This window comes from Pelodiscus sinensis, chromosome 27 (genome assembly GCF_052426305.1).
Source record: "Pelodiscus sinensis isolate ZL-2025 chromosome 27, ASM5242630v1, whole genome shotgun sequence".
Taxonomy (NCBI): Eukaryota; Metazoa; Chordata; order Testudines; family Trionychidae; genus Pelodiscus; species Pelodiscus sinensis.
Window position 1 is genome coordinate 2,777,700 of NC_143078.1, and position 19,773 is coordinate 2,797,472.

General features: G+C 53.3%; 1 long non-coding RNA gene across 2 annotated transcripts in view; it reads left to right on the forward strand.

The window, feature by feature from the left end:
- LOC149521385 (uncharacterized) overlaps nucleotides 1–19,773 on the forward strand; it is a 130,478-nt gene that overhangs the window by 92,390 nt on the left and 18,315 nt on the right. For both annotated transcript variants that reach the window (XR_016347967.1, XR_016347966.1), the window contains 3 exons: nucleotides 2,126–2,242; nucleotides 15,181–15,370; nucleotides 17,798–17,866. This is a non-coding gene — a long non-coding RNA (uncharacterized LOC149521385). The remainder of the gene's footprint in view (nucleotides 1–2,125; nucleotides 2,243–15,180; nucleotides 15,371–17,797; nucleotides 17,867–19,773) is intronic.

Sequence of the window (19,773 nt, forward strand, 5' to 3'; positions counted from 1 at the left end):
ACACCTTTCATGAGGGAGGAGCCGAAAGCACGGGTAAATGGGCTAATCATTCATCTTATTCATCTTTATTAGGGTAGTGCCTAAGAACCAACTAAAGCCAGGGCCCAGTTGTGCTAGGCGCTGGACAAACCCAGAGGAGCACGCAGTGCCTGGTCCGCCGATATAAACAGGGTGGGGGGGATTACCCAGAGGGCTATGAATGGAGATCAGTCTCCCTAACACTACACAGTAGCCAAGTGGTTAACAGGGACCCACACTCAACGGGCTGAGAATAGTGGAGCCGTGCAGACCTTGCTGGGAATTCTAGGTAAGGGACAGGCTTTCCCTTAGTGATTAGAGGGGCCCGTCTTTTCTGGAAACCAGGCCAGTGTCTCTCCCACTGAGCCCCCCAAATCACTAGTCACTGCTGAAAACCTTGACCAGTGCAATGAGCCAAAGTGCACGTGGACCAAAACACTCTTCCTCGTATTGCAAGTGCCAGGAGCGGTGTAGGGGCTCTGACATTTGGTAGCCACCCACTGCATGTCAGCATGTGCCAGCTGTCCCAATGTAGCCTAGGAATGACATGGAGTTGGCTGAGGTGTTGAATGCCTTCAGCTGTCACTAAAAGGTTCATTGTGACCAAGTGCTCCACAAGGGGGAGAAACACAAGCCAGGGCAAGGACAGAACAAGGATGTTTAGCTAAGCCAGGTGCATTGGAGAGAGAGAGGGGACTTTGGTAGCAAGTTTCCAGCTTTGTTGAGGGCGGTTATAAAGAGGATGGTGATCAGTTGTTCTCTATGACCACTGAAGGTGAGACAAGAAGTTATCAGCTTAAACTGCCACAGGGCAGATATTAGGAAAAACTTAGTAACTAGAAGGGTGGGTAAGTAAGTCCTCGAAAAAACTTCCAAAGGAGGTTGTAGAATCCTCAGCATTGGTGGCTTTTGAGAACAGGTCGGACAAACCCCTGTCAGCGTTGCTCTGGGGTTACTTGATTCTTCCTTAGCTGGGGGTAGACTACACACCCAAATGCATGTGTTTGCATGGAAAGTGTGTGCAAACAAACACACAACTCTGTGGGTATTAAAAAAGATTAGATCTGATTAAAGAATCACTGTCTGCAACCAGCAGCCAATTGCCTGAAAGCTCTCACCCAGGAAACTGAATTCATTTCACTCTAAAGATCTAATTAAAGCTCTTAGTGTATTCCTTGCCTTTCTGATCAGATCAAAGCATTCCCGGAGCCAAATCAGTCCCTTAGTTTCAAGGCAATTACATAACTTATTGCATCAATTAATTCTGCCTCCAGCTGTAGGCATTTATCTCTGTCCATCACCAGCTAATCTGCACCATCAAAGGGAGCAATGAATATGGGGTATCAGGCCACAGGGGCTTTAAACTGCCTTTGCCAATTTCTTTCCCCCTCAATTGTTAATCCACATCACTGCTCCAGGTACAAGCTTGTGCAATAGGATTCAGTTCTCATGCTCAGATCCTGGCAGGCAGGGAGAGAGAGGCTTGCTCTGAAACCTGAGCCCAGGAGAGGGAGCATGGAGTGAGTCCAGGCTAGAGTGAACAAGCAAAACTCTTCTGGCAGCCAATGCTGGGCATTAACCACTAGGCAAAGCTGCCCCTTTTCTTCCTAATCCTAGGGAGTCTGTGGTTGGTTTATGGTCTGAAGCATGAGCACTGATTCGGCTTTGTACCTTCCATTCTACTTAGCCCAGCTCCAGGTATTCTTATTAGGCACGTAAACGGCCAACCCTTTTTGGAATCATACTAAGCTTTTGCCCTCAATGTTATCTTGTAGCAGGGATTGCCATAGGTTAATTATACATGGTGAAAACAGTATAGAATTTTCTCCATTTTAAATATTTGGCTGACCCCTTGTTGAAAAAGGGTGAGTAAGACTTCTACCCTGCATTGTCTCTGGGTAGATCACACTTTATGTAGTGTACCATGGTGTTTCAGTGTTAGCCTTCGCTTAGGGACTTTTCTTTTCTTTCTCTCGTTGTAGGAAGGCGAAATCCAAGTGTGATTTCCTTCTGCAATATGTACTGTTGATTGACCTCTGTCTCGGCACCTCTTACTAACTCAGCCCTAAACCGCACAGTCCCACATCTCCCTTGTCTCTCTTCCTAGGGAAGGCTTTCTCCGCAGCCGCTCGTTGCCCGGGCCTGGACATTGGCTGTTTCTGCTGTCCCTGAGAGGAGGAGCTCCACCCCAGAGGTAGCTGCTCTGCAGTGGTGGCAGAATTAGGTGAGCTTTGTGTGTGCTTACGTTGCAAGGCGCTTTGGGGCCCATACTGAAGTGAAAGGTGGCTACGCCTGCCCGCTGTCCCCGGTGCACTGTTTCTAGCAGAGGGTGTATTGGCTGGGGGCAGAGCGCGGTTAAGGGAAAGTGAGGAGGATAGCTGTCTGATGGCTCTGTGTGTGTGTGTTTTCCATTCACATAAACACTTCTCCAGCAGCTCACGGCCCCTTCAAGAGCAGAGCTGTGAATCTTCATCTCTCAGCTAATCAACTCGCTCGCCAGTCCAAACTTGTCAGGCGCTTTATCCCTTTGTTGGCAGCCCTCCCTCCACCCCCCATGTGACGGCAGACGTTCCCATCCTTCCCCGACACACATCCAGCTGCTACACAAACAAACGTCGCCCGGACAGTGATCCTTCCCGTCACACACGCCTGACCCCAGGTCCCCCACAGCCAGCCCATCTCATCGGCACCAGGTCTTGCTGAGACAGCCTTTACAATAACATTTGTGCTGCGCCCCATGCCCCAGCAGTCCGAACATCCCAAGTCACAGTTAGTAAAAGGACAGTGTTTACCAGCGGGCCTGGGAGAGCGGCGTTACTGCCCAAGCGGGGGGGGGGATGATGAATTGCTGCTTTGCCCTGTGCTTGTGCGACAAAGGATTAATCGTGTGGTGCGCAAGGCTCCTGCGGAGGAGAGACAGCTGTGAGGAGAGCGACTTTATGGGGCTGGCGTGGGCGCAGGGCTTGCTGTCTCCCCGTGGCTGGCTAAGGTGGTGGGTTGGCTCTACCCCAGCCATTAGACACAGTGGTGGGGAGCCTTGTCAGGGCTCCGAGGAGAGTCCAAGATTGGATCTCAGGGTCATAGTGGTCACGAGGGCTCAGTGCCTCTACTGGGAGCCAGATTTTCAGCATGTTGGCTGAGGAGCACGTTCATAAAACCCTAGAACTGGGAGGGATCTCGAGAGGCCCCTGTCGTCCCAGCAGGACCCAGCACCATCTAATCACCCCGATAGGTGTCTGTCTGAGCAAGAGGGCCTCTGAAGGGAACAGTGCTTAACACAGCCGGGCTTCTTTCCCTGGGCGGGCAGGGCTGGGCAGGAGCATTCTCCAGTGTGCACTGCCGGGATGCTGGCATGGCTCTTTCCAGTGGGTGCCCCGTAAAGGGCCCTGCTGGCGCAAAGGGGCAGCCTGAGGTGGGTTGGGCTTTATGTCGCATTGCAGTGGGGCCACGTTCGTTGAGCCACAGACAGCAACTGGCTTCTACCAGAGCCCAGTTAATCGGTGTTCACAAGCCCAGGGGGAGGTGGGCTGCAATGCCCTCCTGTCTGCTGGGAAGGGATGGGACAGGGATCTGCTACTGCTCCAGGCACCGGCCTAAGGGCTGGTGAGGAGATAGTGTGCCAAGTGGCTTCTTGGCTTGTTTTGGGAAGCAGGCCTGCTGCAGTTCACTCTTAAATGGGCCAAAGCAAGGGGTGCTTTTAAGCCACCTGCTTCATAGGCTGGTGGGTTGGCTGCCTACCTGGGGTGGTGGAGATCTGAGTTCAAGTCTTCTGTGTGCTTTTCCTGTTGGCGCTGTTCCCCTTTACTTAAGTATGGCCTGGGGCAGCTCTAGCGTTTGGATCACTCTGTAGCCCGGTGGTTGTGTGCCCGCCTAGGAGGCGGGAGATCCTTGGATTTCCTAGTTCTAATCCTACCTCTGCCCCTTTAGAAGGGGTTTGACCAGGGAAATCCTCTCTCCCAGGTGACCGGGGAGGTGGCAGATTCCTATTTAGGTCCCTGCTCCGGGTGGAGCCATTGTCTTAAGAATAAAAGACGGGACTTAGACTGAAAGCTCTCACCTCTCTGGGGGGTGGGGTTAGGAGGGGGTGGGGGGTGGGGTGGGTGGGCTAGGGAGGGGGGTGGGTGGGAGGGGTTAGGGGGCGGGTGGTGGGGGGGCGGTCCCTGGGAGGCAGGAGATACCAGCTCCAGTCCCTTCGCAGAGGCGGGACTGGAACTGGGATCTCCCGCCTCCTGGGCGGGCCGGGGACCACAGGGGGCAAAAGAGAGATCCTTTTTAAAAGTCATGAAGAGTAAAGCTGGGGGTAGCAAGATGTCCTGCCAAACAGCTTCTTGCTACAGAAGAGGAGAGACTTGAACCCAGGTCACCAACATCTCAGGCTTCAGCCCAAACCACTGGACTAGAGAAGGCACTTAGCATACAACTCTTGCTCCGGGCCCAATGACTCTTTCAGTCTAAGTGAACTACTTCAAAAAAGCCACACATGACAGGGCACTTGCTGTACCTCCCGGCACAGGGCTTGAAACCAGGCCCTCAGCATCTCAGGTAACAGCCCAAACCACTAGGCCAGAGTAGGTGTCTGGCACTGACTCTTGCCCCATTAATATGTAGCTAAAGTGGCAGTGTGTCACAAGGCAAAAGCCCTCTTACCCCCTAAGTCAATCCACATCACCTGACCAGCCAGGGCCCCGCCACAGCATAGCTCAGGCCCAGAGAGGGCGCCTGTCTAATTAATTAAAGGCTAAATTTTAATTAACACTTATCAGCTGGGGCATAGCCCCTTGCTCCCTGCAAGTGGTGATTTGTGAGCTTGCTCCTACTGCCTGCATGACATGCAAGACCAAAGGAGAAGAGCAGGAACACTCAGGCCTGGTCACACAGCACAGCTGACCCTGGGGCTCTGCATTGCTGGCCAGGGTAATGGAAACCCAAGCACTAGCTGACTGAGGCCTTGCTGTGGTGTTCTAGAAAGATCAGATGGTAACAAGTGCAGCTGTTTCAGGGGCAGCAGCCAGAGGCTGCACTTGCTACCATCTGATCTTCCTAGTCACTTTGTGCAGTGGTTACAAAGCAAATCTCTCTGGGCCACACACTGCACATGGTTTGCTAGGAGCAACCAAACAGGTGCGAAGTGGCTGCCACCACTGGCCGCCTCAGAACCCTGCAAATTATCAGTAACTTCAGGTGTCCCTGCTGTCAAAGGCTGGAGAGCGCGGGAGAGGCTGGGCTGGCTACTGCCCAGAAACTAGAGGTCTGAGGATACGGTCCAGCAAGGAGCAGGCTATGTATAGCACAGGGAAGATTTGGGGTGCCCGCAGGCTGACTGTGGCCACAGCATGTGGAGCACCTCAGCCAGATTCCAATGTTTCAACCATCTGCAGACCAGCAGGGTTATTTTTTGTGACTAACTGGGCATCATATTAGAGTGTCAGTAGCCCCTAGTTACAGAGAGTAATTACATCAGAGCTCTGGGTTAGACTATCCCCAGTCAGAGTCCTTACCGTTCCAAGTAGTTGACAGGTAGTGTGCTAGTCAGACAATTGCCATCGTTGTCAGTGTTCCCTATAAGCTGCACACTTGGGCAGCCATGCAGCAGCGAATCAAATGCTGCCCAGCTGATTAGTGGAGTGCCCACATGTGTCTTAGTGGTGGTGCACATCTGCACATGCCTTAGTGCATATAACTTTTATTCCACACATGGGTGGAAAAAATGAGAGGGAACAGGGTTGTAGTATGTGTGCTTTAGACTGACAGCTCTGGCCAAGCAAATAACATCCAAACAATCTGTTTTATAGTTGGGGATAGAGTCTTATCTGCATAAAGTCATAAAAAGAGACAAACTTCTCACATCAATTAATTCTATAACCAGTGACAAATATTTTGCTGTATTCGATGGGACAAACAAGCAAGTACAGTCATGCACCTACAGATTTCTGCTTTAGCAAAAGGCAAAAAAACCCCAAACAAAAAACAAATCCCCCCCCAGAAACCCCATAAAACAGAACACCTAGGGCTAAATATTTCCCAAACTTTCCAAAGCAGTACTATCTGGAGTGGCACGACTAATTGGATTTAGAAGCTTTTTGCCAAATTTGGTCAAACAAATGCTCTTTCTTTGAGTCATGGCCCTACCTGTGATATTCTGATTGAAATGTTATCCAGTGTTTAGTAAAAAAACAAACATTACACAAACCAGAGAAATACACCACTTCCTCCATCTCCATCCGCCCTGGCATTGACACCCAGTGTGCGTCTAACAAGTGGCAGCAATGAAATTCTTCTAGCTGACGGGGACACGCGAGTGCCCACCATGGGCCTAGGGGGACAAATGTAGGCTGCCTCCAGGAAAGCCTTCCATTTAGAGCTGACCCCGAGGCTTTATGGCCAGTGCTGGTCCCTCTCTGTTGCAGCAACGGAGGTGGCAAGTCATGGTACGAGGGGCCCTTTGCTAACTGCTCCCCAGGGGGAGGCAGCCAAAAGGAGGCTGGGAACCAAGTGCTTGAATGGGGCACCGTGAGAAGCAGTTGGAAGCGTGGGCACTCAGCAACACCGTGCCTCTTGGAGAGAACGTGGGGGAATGGAGCCAAAGCTGAGAGCTGCGTCCCTTTTGGTCTGGCAGGGAAGATGCAGCTGGGATCAGTTACAGAGATCCAGAAGGGACCCCAAGAACCATCCAGAGTGACTCAGGCCAGAGAATTCCCCACTGTGATTCCTGAGGCAACCCCCCACGTCTCTGCTTGAGCCAGAGTGTGTCTTTCACCAGCCATCAGTCCAGGGAACCTGCCTGGGGCTGGCCAATCCATCCAAAGCAGCTTTAACTCCAACTAAACCACCAGCTCAGCATGGCACCTTCATCGTCCTCCAGCTCTCTCAGTATCTTCTTAGTGGGAGGCGCGAGAGGAGGCAGAGAACCCGGAGGGCCCCCCGCCTGTTATATTCCAGATGCAGGAGGGCAGTGTTCACACCTGCCCCATGCAAGTGAGTGGAGTTGCTCATGGGACACTTCTTACACCTCGTCAGACAGGGTTGATTCAGGCACCTGCTTCCTCCTCCAGAGCACTGCTGAACGGGGGCTCCTGGCCTGGCTTTCGATCGCAGCTCCTGGCTGCCCCTGGTTCTTGCAGCTGCTCTCAAACTTCAAACTCAGGAGCAGTCTCCATTTCCGTGAACTGGGCCCCCGGTGATCGAAAGGATGGAGGTCGGCTTTCAAGTGCAGTCCTTGCTCTCTCCTCTTCAGCCAGAGAGGTCGCATGTGGCTATTTCCAAGGCACCTGCCATGCAAGAGAGAGAGGTTTGGTGCAAACGGGGGCCCAACACAAACTGTTCCATCCTCCTTGCACAAAGTTCCCCCCACCCCCTTCACCACCAAAGCGACAGCGCGGATTTGCTGGCTGCTCTCCTGCACTCATCCCCCCAGGGCAGGCTCCTGTTCCCTGGCAGGGGGCGAGTGTGTGGCGTGCCACCGGGCGAGACCCGAGTGCGGGGAGGGACTGAAGCAAAGCTCAGCCTTGTGGCAGGTTTGCTTGGGAAAGGGTTTGCACCCGTCAGTGCCAAGGATATTTGTGGTGGAGCGACCCAGGCCTGGTACGAACAAGCCTCCTCTGCAGGCACCAAGCCCTGTTGGGTGAGAGCTGGATGCTACAGAGTAGGGGGAAGCTCTGCCCCTCGACCACTGTCTCTGGCAGACCCCAGGAGCTCTAAGACAAAGGGTCTGACTGAGGGCTGCCAGCCCCCTGCCGGTTCCCCTGAGGGCACTGTGGTGTCTAATAAGTAGGCCTCTCAGCAAGGCTGCGTGCCTAGCACGGTGCCACACCCGGCAGGAGCTGCCCTGGCATCTTTCCTGCTCATCCAGGTCCCATGTGTGGCTGCTGCCCGTGAACAGGGCTGTCTGCCCCCAGGCTGCAGCACTGGCTCCCGACGGAGACGCAAGAACCCTGCAAGAGGCAGCTAGGGGAGAACCTGTCTCCCTTCGTTCGAGGAAAGTTTGAGGATTAGATTCCCTCCAGTGCCCTGTTTGCTATGGACACTGAGACCCCACCCCACGGAAAACAGTGTCCGGTCCACGCTTGGCTCCAGCTCAGCTCCAGGGCACAGGAACGTGTGCGACAGGGGCTCGCCCTTGGGGAGGGAGGCTCCCGGGCACAGTGGGCCGTTTTGAGGGGACACCCTTGCCCAAACGGCTCTGACGGGCACCCCGATGGCCAAGCGGGGCCGTGCGGGCGACCGTCTTTCCCAGCCAGGCCGAGTTGGCGTGCGGAGGTTGGAGAGGTTTGCACAGTAAGTGGAAGCCCTTTTCCCAACCATGGTGCTGGAGTCGGAAGATGGCAGAACGCTCATCTGTACAGCCAGCTAGCTGCAGGGCCGCGTGACACAGGGCGCCCCTCCTTCAGCCTTGAGCTGGACGGAGCGAGGCAGGCGCAGTGGGCGGGCGGCGCAGAAGGGCCTTTGTGCCAGTCTGGGTGGCGTTTGCATCCCTGCTGCACTGACCGTCCCTTTCCCCAGCCTCTCTCCCCCATTCCGGGAGCCTGGAGTGCAAGACAGCCTGGGAATGATCCTTGGGCACTCCCCTCCCACACTGGGGCCAAGGGGCCTGAAACCCTAGCTGCTTGGAGCACCTCGCCCTGGGACCTGAACGAATCTGCTCTCTATTCATTGCCACAGCAGGGAAATCAGCCCCTAATTCACCTGCCTCCGTCGCCAGCCTGCATCTGCAAATATTACAGTGGGAGTGCGCCGGGGGCCATGCAATTCATTGGAAAATTGAATTACCAGACAAAGGCCGCTGGCATTCAGGAGCAGGGCCGGGCTGGGCAAGACGGGATTCTGCTGATTTGGTTACAGTTGCGGTGAGAACGGCAGTGATTATTTTCTGACACTAGAGCCGACAGCAGCTGCTGAGGAAACAATTCCCTCTCGGCTGGAGGAAAAGAGCCCTGCCTGGAACAAGAGAAGCAGCAAGTCCCAGCCCTAAGGAGAAGTCACAAGTGTGGTACCCAGAAGAAGATGACATGCCGGCCCCTGGGATCCTACTCACGCAAAAAAGTGTCCTGGGGAAACCACACCGGTTCCAAACACCCTGATCCTTACTCGGGACACACTTGCACCCAGGAGCCTGGGACTTGGAGTGCATCCAGGGAGCCCTCCGTTCCGGAGCTGCCTCCAGAAGGGAGTGAGGGGGTGAAATCACAGCTGTCCCCGACATGCGGATCAAGCCACTGACGCCCGCCTTCCTGCTCCCAAGGGTTTAAATGCTTCCGACCAAGCCAAGGTCGCTGCTGGAGAGGGTAGGAGGAAGGATGGGGATTAGTCGGAGCGGAGGGGCTGGATCTCTTTCCAAACCAAGAGGAGCTTGACAGAGGTCTGCTAAGACAGGATAACGAGAGTCAGGCTGGGGCGGGACAGGGGTCTCCATGGCGCCCAGACTAGGAAGTCGTTAACTGTCCGGAAAGGCAGTAAATGTGGCGTCATTTGCACTTGCAATCAAAGCCAAAACTACTGCTCTAAAGACACAAAAGGTGTTGAAATGTTAGTGGTCTCTGGCCCTCACATGCAGCAGTGGGGAGGAGTCCATCAGGGCATGTGCACAGGCCTGTGCGTGCGAGAGAGAGAGGGGCTGACGCCATGGATCACAAAGCAGGGCTTTGGAGGGACTGATGCCCTGGGGGTGAGAAGAAAGAGAGAAATGTGCTGGTTTCTCCATTTCTCTCTGGAAAGGGCACCTCCCCTGGGATCTGAACAGGGACACAAAGTACCAAAGCAGGAAGGAAGAGCCCGGCAAGATAGTTACTGCTGTGTCATTTGTGTGGTACACTTTTTATACGGTAATCCTAGAACTCTAGAATTGGAAGGGGACTCGAGAGGTCATCGAGTCCAGTCCCCTGCCCTCATGGCAGGACCAAGCACCATATAGATCACCCCTGACAGGTGTCTGTCCAAACTGCTCTTAGATATCTCCAGAGAGGGTGATTCCACAGCCTCCCTAGGCAACTTATTCCAGTGTTTAACCACCCTGACAGGTAGGAAGTTTTTCCTAATGTCCAACCTAAACCTCCCTTGCTGCAGTTTAAGCCCATTACTCCTTGTCCTGTCCTAGGAGGCCCAGGAGAACAATTTTTCTCCCTCCTCCTTGTAACACCCTTTTAGGTACTTGAAAACCGCTATCGTGTCCCCTCTCAGTCTTCTCTTTTCCAAACTAAACAAGCCCAATTCTTTCAGTCTTCCCTCATAGCTCATGTTCTCTAGACCTTTCATCATTTCTGTTACTCTTCTCTGTACCTTCTCCAATTTCTCCACATCTTTCTTGAAATGCGGTGCCCAAAACTGGACACAATCCTCCAACTGAGGCCTAACGAATGCAGAGCAGAGCGGAAGAATGACTTCTCATGTCTTGCTCACAACACTCCTGTTAATGCTGCCCAGAATCACGTTTGCTTTTTTTGCAACAGCCTCACACCTTTGACTCATATTTATCTTGTGGTGCACTCTGACCCCTAGATCCCTTTCTGCCGTACTCCTTCCTAGACAGTCGCTTCCCATTCTGCACGTGTGAAACTGATTGTTCCTTCCTAAGTGGATTGTTTCATCCTATTGACCTCAGACCATTGCTCTAGTTTGAATAGACCCATCTCTGCCAGAGCCCTGGCTGTCCCCTCGCTCCCCCGACCCATCACACAGCATCTAACGCTTGCAGAGAAAGCGGGCTCTGTGGTGGTTTAGCGTCCCCACCAACACGACCGCAGTGATCCCTGCCACAGGGCACGGGGACCAGACACAAGCAGATGTGTGCGGCTGTGCAAGCCTGCCCTCTGCTGGCCTGAATATTTTGCACACGTGCCCTGGTATTCTGGCTGGACTAATAGTGACTCCTGTATGAGTGGTGCCTGCCGTAGGGTGAGCTAAACCTTTCCTGCACCCCTTTCAGGAGTCTGACTGCTCCTGCGTACCCCTAGGTTTCACCGCGTGTACAAACTGTGGGTTGGGCTTCTCTGACCAGTCCCTCATGAGAGCATTTGCCACCCCAGGAGAGGACTTGTACCACCGGCCCCCAAGCCCACCAGCTAGCCACCCAGCAGGCACACTGCCTCCCCCCCAACCTGGCAGAGCTGCTTGCCCAGCTGCTGCTGGCTCCCTGGGTGCCCCAGGCTTTGCTCCAGGCCCGCACGCCCAGGTGCTGCCACAGGGCTCTGGCCCTGGCCCCACACTCCCATGGGCTGCCATGGGACTCCAGCCCTGTGCTGCCAGGGGGTGCTGGGGGACTCCAGCCCTGGCACTGCAGGTCTAGGGGCTGCCACAGGGCTCTGGACCCGGCCTCATGCTATCCCTAGCTAGGCTGCTGACCCTGTTGCCCCTGGCTGGCCCTCCTGTCCATAGGCTCCGGGGCTCTCTGGTCCAGGAGCATCTGTGGTCCTGCCAGGCCACAGATGTTGCCGGACCAGAAAGTGCCGGTTTTTGGAGGTGCCAACTGTACTTGCTCACAAAACCATAAACGTGTCCCAGCAAACTCGTACGGAAACACTGCTGACTTTCTCATTTGTACAGTGTAAGGATTAAACTCCCGGGGGATATAAATACTGTGCTTGCACTTTTGCATACGGTACGCAGAGCAGTATACACAAGGCCTTGTATGACATGTTACTTTGTACTGGCTTGGCGAGGGCTTTTTATTTTGCTTGTTGCCAGACTAGGCAGATATCTCGAGGAGATGGGGTATCCCCATAAGACCTCTGCGAACTCCCAGAGGTAGACGTGTCCCTGGGTGAGAATCACTGAACTAAAAGGAACAGTTTGGTCTGGTGTCTTGTGGGAGGTGAAGCAGGGAGCCCATTTCTGTGTCTCCATGCTGGAGGTTAGCTAGCGTGCTTGTCCAGGTGTTTGGAGATGGGCACACATAGCACGAAGGAAGGGCGCTCTGCTTTCGCTCTCATGGAGGCTGATCCAGAGCGAGGGGTTGGCGGGCACTTTGCAGGAGGGGGAGGGTCTCTCTGCTACGTTCTCGTGTGGTTTGGGTTTCTCTCCTCACAGCTGTGGCCACCTTGAGCTTTGTCACTTGGCTCCCCATTTCAGTGCCTCCCCTTTCCAAAAACGAGTCTGTGGGGCACAAAGCAGCCCCTGCAGCTTCAAGGGGAGGCCGACGAGGAGAAGAAAGTCCAGCGAGTCTCCTCTAGGAGATTTACCAGGGCACAACCAGGGTGCCTAGCAAGGGTTTTGTGTTAGAAGGGGGAAGCTGCAGGACAGAGGAGGAGGAGGAAATCTGATAAGCAGCCGTTAGGGCCCAGTCTCGCACTGGGGGAGGAAGGAGGACACTTGCCTGGCTAGGGGCCTGGCTCCCACTATGGCATTAGCAGTACTAGAGAGGGGAGGGAAAGAAGCAGTTTGCTCCAGGTAGATCCATCTGCTGGGCCAGCATTTCAGAAGCCAGCCTTGGGGATGCACAGACTAGGACCAGTGCTCTGTGCACCTTTTTTTTTTTTTGGCCTTGGAAAGATATTTTGGCCTTGGAAAGGTTCAGAAAAGGGCAACTAAAATGATTAGGGGTTTGGAATGGGTCCCATGTGAGGAGAGGTTAAAGAGACTGGGACTTTTCAGTTTAGAAAAGAGGAGACTGAGGGGGGATATAATAGAGGTCTATAAAATCATGAGTGGTGTGGAGAGGGTGCATAAAGAAAAGTGATTTATTAGTTCCCATAATAGAAGAACTAGAGGACAGCAAATGAAATTAATGGGTAGCAGGTTTAAAACTAAGAAAAGAAAGTTCTTCTTCACACAGTGTGTAGTCAACCTGTGGAACTCCTTGCCAGAGGAGGCTTTGAAGGCTAGGACTAGAACAGAGTTTAAAGAGAAGCTAGATAATTTCATGGAGGTTAGGTCCATAAAAGGCTATTAGCCAGGGGATAAAATGGTGTCCTTGGCCTCTGTTTTTCAGAGGCTGGAGAGGGATGGCAGGAGACAAATCGCTTGATCATTGTCTTCGGTCCACCCTCTCTGGGGCACCTGGTGCTGGCCGCTGTCGGTAGACAGGATACTGGGCTAGATGGACCTTTGGTCTGACCCAGTACAGGCGTTCTTATGTTCTTATGTTTTCCAGTTGGTACCCAACACCACAGCGGCAGCAGAACCTAGCCTAGGACAAAATAGTCCAAACCCAACCTAGGAGCCAGGCTGGAAGGAACAAGATTCTTTTTGAAAGTGGAGGCTCAGCTGTCACTGGGGCCTTTTTGTCCCCAGAAGAGCGCAGTATGTTTCTGTCTCGGGCTGACAGGATTCCATCCTGACTAGGAAGATAGACCATTGGCCTCAGGATGGTTAGGCTATATCTAGACTAGGCCGTTTTTCCAACAAAACTTGAGTTACGTCCACACTGCAATTGCGTTCTTTCGACAGTAAATGGAAAGAACAGAGGGATTTTTGTGCAATAGGTAATTCTCGTTCTAGGAGGAAGAAACCTTTTGCGAAAGAGCTCTTTGCAAAAAGGCGTGTGTGGCCGGGGAAGAGGGAGTTCTTTGGGAAGAAGAGGGAAGAGGAAAAAGCACCGGTGCCCTGGTGGCCACTCTGCCCACAGCAATCACAGCCGACATGCGAGAGCGCGTCCAGGCAGTGCGGACGCTCTTTTGCTCAAGACGTTTTTGCAGGAGATCTCTTCCGAAAAAAGCTTCTTGCGCAAGAAGCCTGCGGTCTAGATGGAGCCCTATTCTCCATGGAAAGGCTGCCCTCTAGTGGAAGCTGTAGGGAATATCTTGGCACAAAACAAGAGCTATTTACTATATGGTTTGTGTGTCTGCCTGTGTGTCTGTGAGTCTCTTTGTTCACAATCTCCTCCTAAACGATAAGAGCCAGGGCCACCAAATTTGCTAGGCAGCTTCGCCTTCTCCTAACTTAAAGCCAGGTCTGGTTTAGCTGTGCCAGGACAATGGGATGTAACTGGAATGGGATTGTTTCTCAGCACACGGAAAGGGCGGGTGTGCCAGCTTTGGACAATTAGACTCACAAAGGGCCACAAGGAGGCAGCAAGTGCCCCCACCATGGGGAGCAGCCGCTGGCCACCTCGGATCGCCCCCAGGGAGCAGCCACCCCTCATGCTGCACAACCCCCACCGCTCTGGACTGGCCCTGGGGAGATGCCAATGGGAGACTTACATGCCCAGCCATGCCCCAGGCAATGTCCTTTAAATCTGCTAACTAGGGAATAACCCGTTTTCCTCCCCAGCCATGCTATATGAGGCTGCAGCATTAATCCAGCTAGAAGCACATCTCCATGTGCACATTAGCTGAGAGACGCTAAGCAGCACCCCTCCTGGCCAGTCCCGAGGGAAGAGGTGCGTGGCAGAGGGCCACCAAATGAGTGCCCATCGCTGGCGTAAGTCAGTTCTCTGGAGTGGCAGCTGGGAGCCCACAGGCAGCTGCTCCGAGAAAGCGACACCGTTTGCCAACAGCCTTGTGGGTTCCTCAGTGGTTACGCACGCTCTGCTCCGGCCAACCACTGCAGAATGGCTGCATTCAACTCTCTGAGTCCCGCCTGTGGTTTCTGGGGGCCACTGCCTGCCTTGAGCACACTGCCACCTCCACTGCGGGGGCAAGTGCCTAAGGAAATGCAGCAAGAGCCAGAGGAGCAAATCTTTGTCTTCTACCCCTTCCCCTCCAAAACGTTCATCTCCTCTGCCAGTTACAGTCCGTACCCGTATGCCAGGCCTCTCCCCGCCACCGGCCCTTTGCACACCTCACTCCTCTCCTCCGCCACTGCCTGCCCACCACACCCGGCACGCTGCCGCCATCCCCAATGGGCCAATGCTGGCAATCCATCTCACCTGCCAATTGCCAGTAAGTCACACAATGGCAGGCGAGGGCAGCCCCATGCTCCCTGTGAGATGTACGCACACATGAGCCAACCGACACAGTTCAACACAACTTAAAAAACCCCGTAAGCCCCAGAAAGGAGCCTGCTTCGTGTCTCACCTCATCCCGCTTTCCCAGTCTAGGTTGTTCTGGGGGCTGGCCGCCAGGAGGATGGAAAGCTTTGCAACTGGGAAGCATGAACGCAGACTTGCCTTTGGTAGCAGCTGCTGGGTTACAACAGGCCTGTGCGCCATTGTGCTCGGGCGCTGTACTGCTCCTACAAAGGCTCCCCATCCTCAGCAGCCTAATTAGAGATGCACACATTGTAATTTTTCAGATGGGGAAGCTGCAGCAGAGAGACTAAGTGACAGGCCAGAGTCCCATGCGAGTCAGTGGCAGAATCCGACACTGATCCCAGATCTGGCGTTCCAGACCTGTGCTGAAGTGGAAGGCCATGTACCGGGTAAACATGTGGCTGGTGTAACCGGAGGCGGATCAACAAGGGAGAGGACAACGCCCCTTCAAAGGTACCCCCTGCCTTTCCTGTGTCAAGAAAACCTTTGTCCCATGTAGTGCTGCTGCTTGCTCCACGTAAGACGCATGAACCTACCTTTGTTCACCACGAGGTGGTGCAGGCGAGTTGCTCTTCTCTCTCCAGCATTAGCTCATTCCTTCTAGAGAGGGAAGAAAAAAGTTCTTGTGAAACGATTTGCACAAACAGACAACAAGTTGCCAGTGCCTATGCAGAGATTTTAAAGTAGATACAAGCCAGAAGGTTTCAGGCGGTGGGGGGGAGGCCCTGTGGACTAAGTTAGTCTCACATAGTCAAGGGAGTTGAAGCAAAATGCAGGACAATGTAGCACTTTAAAGACTAACAAGATGGTTTATTAGATGATGAGCTTTCGTGGGCCAGACCCACTTCCTCAGATCAAATAGTGGAAGAAAATAGTCACAAGCATATATACCAAAGGATACAATTAAAAAAATGACCAAATATGAAAAGGACAAATCACATTGCAGAACAGGAGGGGGATGCAGGGGGTGGGGGGGAAGGAAGGAAGGTAAGTGTCTGTGAATTGATGATATTAGAGGTAGGGAGAGTGGGATGTTTGTGAGTTAATGGTATTACAGGTGATAATTGAGGAAACTGTCTTGGTAATGGGTGAGATAGTTCAAATGTTTGTTAAGTCCTTGTTGGCAAGTGTCGAATTTTAACATGAATGACAGTTCAGAGGATTCCCTTTCAAGTGCAGATGTAAAAGGTCTTTGTAGCAGAATGCAGGTGGCTAAGTCATTTAGAGAGTGTCCTTTCTGGTTAAAATGGCAAGAAACTGTTTTCTCTTTGTGATCTTGTCTGATATCTGTTTTGTGGGCATTAATCCTTTGGCGAAGTGTCTGAGATGTTTGTCCAATGTACATAGCAGACGGACACTTTCAGCACATGATAGCATAGATTATATTTCTGGATGCGCAGGAATATGTGTTCTTGATCTTATAACTCACTTGGTTAGGTCCAATAATGGTATCAGCAGAATGAATATGTGGACAAAGCTGGCAACGGGGTTTGTTGCAAGGGAAGGTACCAGGGTTGGTATTAGTGTGGTATGTCCTGTGGTGGTTGGTAAGAATCATCTTGAGGTTAGGTGGTTGTCTAAAGGAGACTATGGGTCTGTCTCCCAGAGCCTCTTTGAGTATGGTATCCTGTTCCAATATAGGCTGTAGTTTATTGATAATGTGTTGGACAGGTTTAAGTTGGGGGTTGTAGGTGATGACGAGTGGTGTTCTATTGTTGGTTTTCTTGGGTCTGTCTTGAAGTAGATGGTTTCTAGGTATTCGTCTGGCTCTTTCAATTTGCTTTTTTATTTCTCTGGGTGGGTAGTTGAGATTTATAAATGCTTGGTAGAGATCCTGAAGCTTCTGGTCTCTGTCAGTGGGATTAGAGCAGATGCGGTTGTATCGAAGGGCTTGGCTATAGACGATGGATCGCGTGGTGTGTTCTGGATGGGAGCTGGCTGCATGTAGGTAACTGTATGAGTCGGTGGGTTTTCTGTAGAGTCAAGGGAGGTGTGTGCCAGCAAAACTCCCTGCTGGGCAGTCACCTGTGTTTTCCGAACTATCTAGAAAGCCCAATTTCACGTGCCACCCCGAGGTCACCAGTTTTAGCTGCATCTCAGCACTCAGGGTGGCACATTAGCTTTGCTGGCGCCACACAGCAGGTACAGTGCAGGCCAGGGGTGTAGCCATGGGTGTGGGCCACTCACTTTGCATCCAGTCCCACCCCAGCAGCCCTCTCTGGCTCTGCTCATGCCCTATGGTTTGTCCCGGCTCCACCAGCCCAGCCAGCGTTTCAGCTGGGGCGAGGGACAGCACGGCTAGACCCTGCACTGGAATGCCGCTCCTAGGCTGGGGCAGCGGGCAGGCAGAACAGACCCCGCTGTCCAAGTGCATCCCTGGGCCTTCTGGCCAGTGGGTCCGTCCCCCCCGCAGGCCAGTTGGGGGGGGGAGGACGTTGCCCCATCCCTTCTGTCCTCCCCACCCCCTTCATTGCCCACCCCCACAAATTCGGGGCCCTTCTGGCCATGCTGCCGGCACAGGCAGGAAGTTCATTCCAGTTCACCAATGGGTCTGAATTCCGCACTCTGGTCCCTGGGAGCTGGCCCTGCTGGGGCCGAGCTCCCTCAGGTGAGGCTGCTGTGACCCCTCCTGAGGCGTGGCCACTACAAAGTCCTTCATTGTGCAGGGTGCCTACTTGTTTAAGGGAGCAGAGCGAAACCCAGCCACCCCCGCCCCTGCCATGTAGTCAGTGCGTGTAGCACTGCCAGCAGCAGAACACTCCTCTCTTGGTGCGCTGGAGAAAAGCTGAACAGGGCCTGCTCTCTGAACACTCCGTGGCCAGGCTGGTGAATAGGAGCCTTGTGCGCCAGAGAAACTGACTCACTCCTTCTTCCCGGCAGAAAACAGCTGCAAGCAGGACCAGGGCTGGGCCAGGATCCTCAGCGTCACACAGGGGTGCAGCACCAGAGGTAAGTCGGGTTAAGTAGATTTCCACAGTTAGGGTTAAAGTAGGAGGCGGGTGAAACTCAGCCTGCTTTTGAGGTTTTGTGGGCATTCCAGGCTGGGGCGAGGGCTCTGAACATGCCAGCCCCACCTCCGCCCCCACTAAGGAGAGTGTCAAAAGCACACTCCTTTAGCAGCTCCAGCTGATGCTTGGACAGGGCCCCCCCCCGCCCCCTGGCACCAAGGAGGTCGGGGGAGGAAGCAGCACTGGTTGAATGGTTGCTATCCTAATCATGCTGGGGCAGGGCCAGCGTGGGGGACACTCCCTAGGAGCAACTCTTTCCCAAGCTCATCGCGGGGCAGTCCAGTGCAGAACCACTTCCCAAGCTGCTGCAAAACAGGCTGCAAAACCTGCTCACCGTGGGGCCTGGCGCAAAGGTAGGTAACAAGCGACTTGGGCAAAACGTGGCAAACATGCGGTGTGGCTCTAGTCTAGAACACTTCTGCAGGCCTGGCTAGGGGCAGCTGTAGCAGGAAAGGCCCCAAGACAAGCGCTTTGGAGTAGACACCAGCTTTTGTGGAGGGGTGAGAGGGGAAGAGATGACTTTGCACAGCAGCTTTGATGGAGAATTAGGGCCGAGTTTGCTCAGTACAGCATCCAAATGAAGCCCTTCTCCTTAGCACCTGTGCCCGGTAAATATCAGTGGCAACGTTCCTAAGAATGGCAGCTTTCATTCCAAGGGAGAGCAAAGTGCCTCACATTCACACAGGTAAAGTGTGGAGGGCTGCTGTAGCACTTCAGTGGGGGGCCTTGAAGGGGACTGTGTTTCAGGGCATCAAAGAATCTTTCAGCCCGTGGGAGCTGCGGAGGGAATTTAGATCAACAGAATGCAAATACTCGATTTGGAACCTCCCCAGGATGCTGGGTTACCACCCTCCCCATGCAACAAGATGCAGGAGCGTTAATGCTGGAGCACTTGGACAGCGGGGTGCCTAGAAAATGTGGACATATGCTAGAGGGTTATGGAAAGGCACAGGTACGATGGATTTACTTTTACATCTCACCTGTCTAATGTAACATGCTAGCTCAGGACCGGGAGAAGGGCTGCCTGCATAATTCCTGCAGCTTCCCAGCTGGGTTTGTGATTGTCCAGTCACCTGGCTCATTCCCCAACTACTCCTAGGCCAGAGGCTGCTGAACTAATGGGATCACAAAGCAGAACTGGTGCCTGGCGATAATGCTCCTCTGGCCAGCTTGCCCAGGCGAGACATTAGTGACTGGAGATTCCAGTGCCCAGCCCTGGACCCTGTTTGTCATCCAGGAGGGCACACTTTGAAAAAGCAATACTGGCCCCAGGCAGAGCATCTTTGGACAGCGCTGCCCAGTGGACAGGGCCCTGGGCTGGCATGCCATCTCAGCTCTGCCACTACTTGCTGTGTGACCTGGGTCACTCACAGGCTGTCTCTGCCCCGACATACTGCCTCTGTAATACGGGGTTTGCCTGTGGCAGTTTGCCTGTGCAGCTGGGTCCCTACCTCTAATATAATGCAAATACTAAGGAACCCACCCAAAAGACACTGTCTCAAGAGGACATACACAGCTGCGTTTCTTTAAAATGTCTGCACCTTGGGTGTTAGGGCAGAAATAGCTATGAACCAACAGCCTGTGCGAGACTTTAATCACTAGGCAAGCAATGGCAAACTCTGGTCTTCATAAGCCATCCTAGAAAAAGCAGTGACAAAAAGGACTGTGGAGAGGCATGGATAGGTCAGTGTATAGCTCTCACCCCTCCCTGGGAGAGGCTTCTGGGTTCAAATTCCCAACCAATCTGGAGCTGAGTGTTCCGGTGGGGGAGCAGAGGGGTTATTGTGGCCTGGATTTTTAACAATGTGCTTGTTTGAACAACACTGAATAGCTGACTAGGCTCTCCAT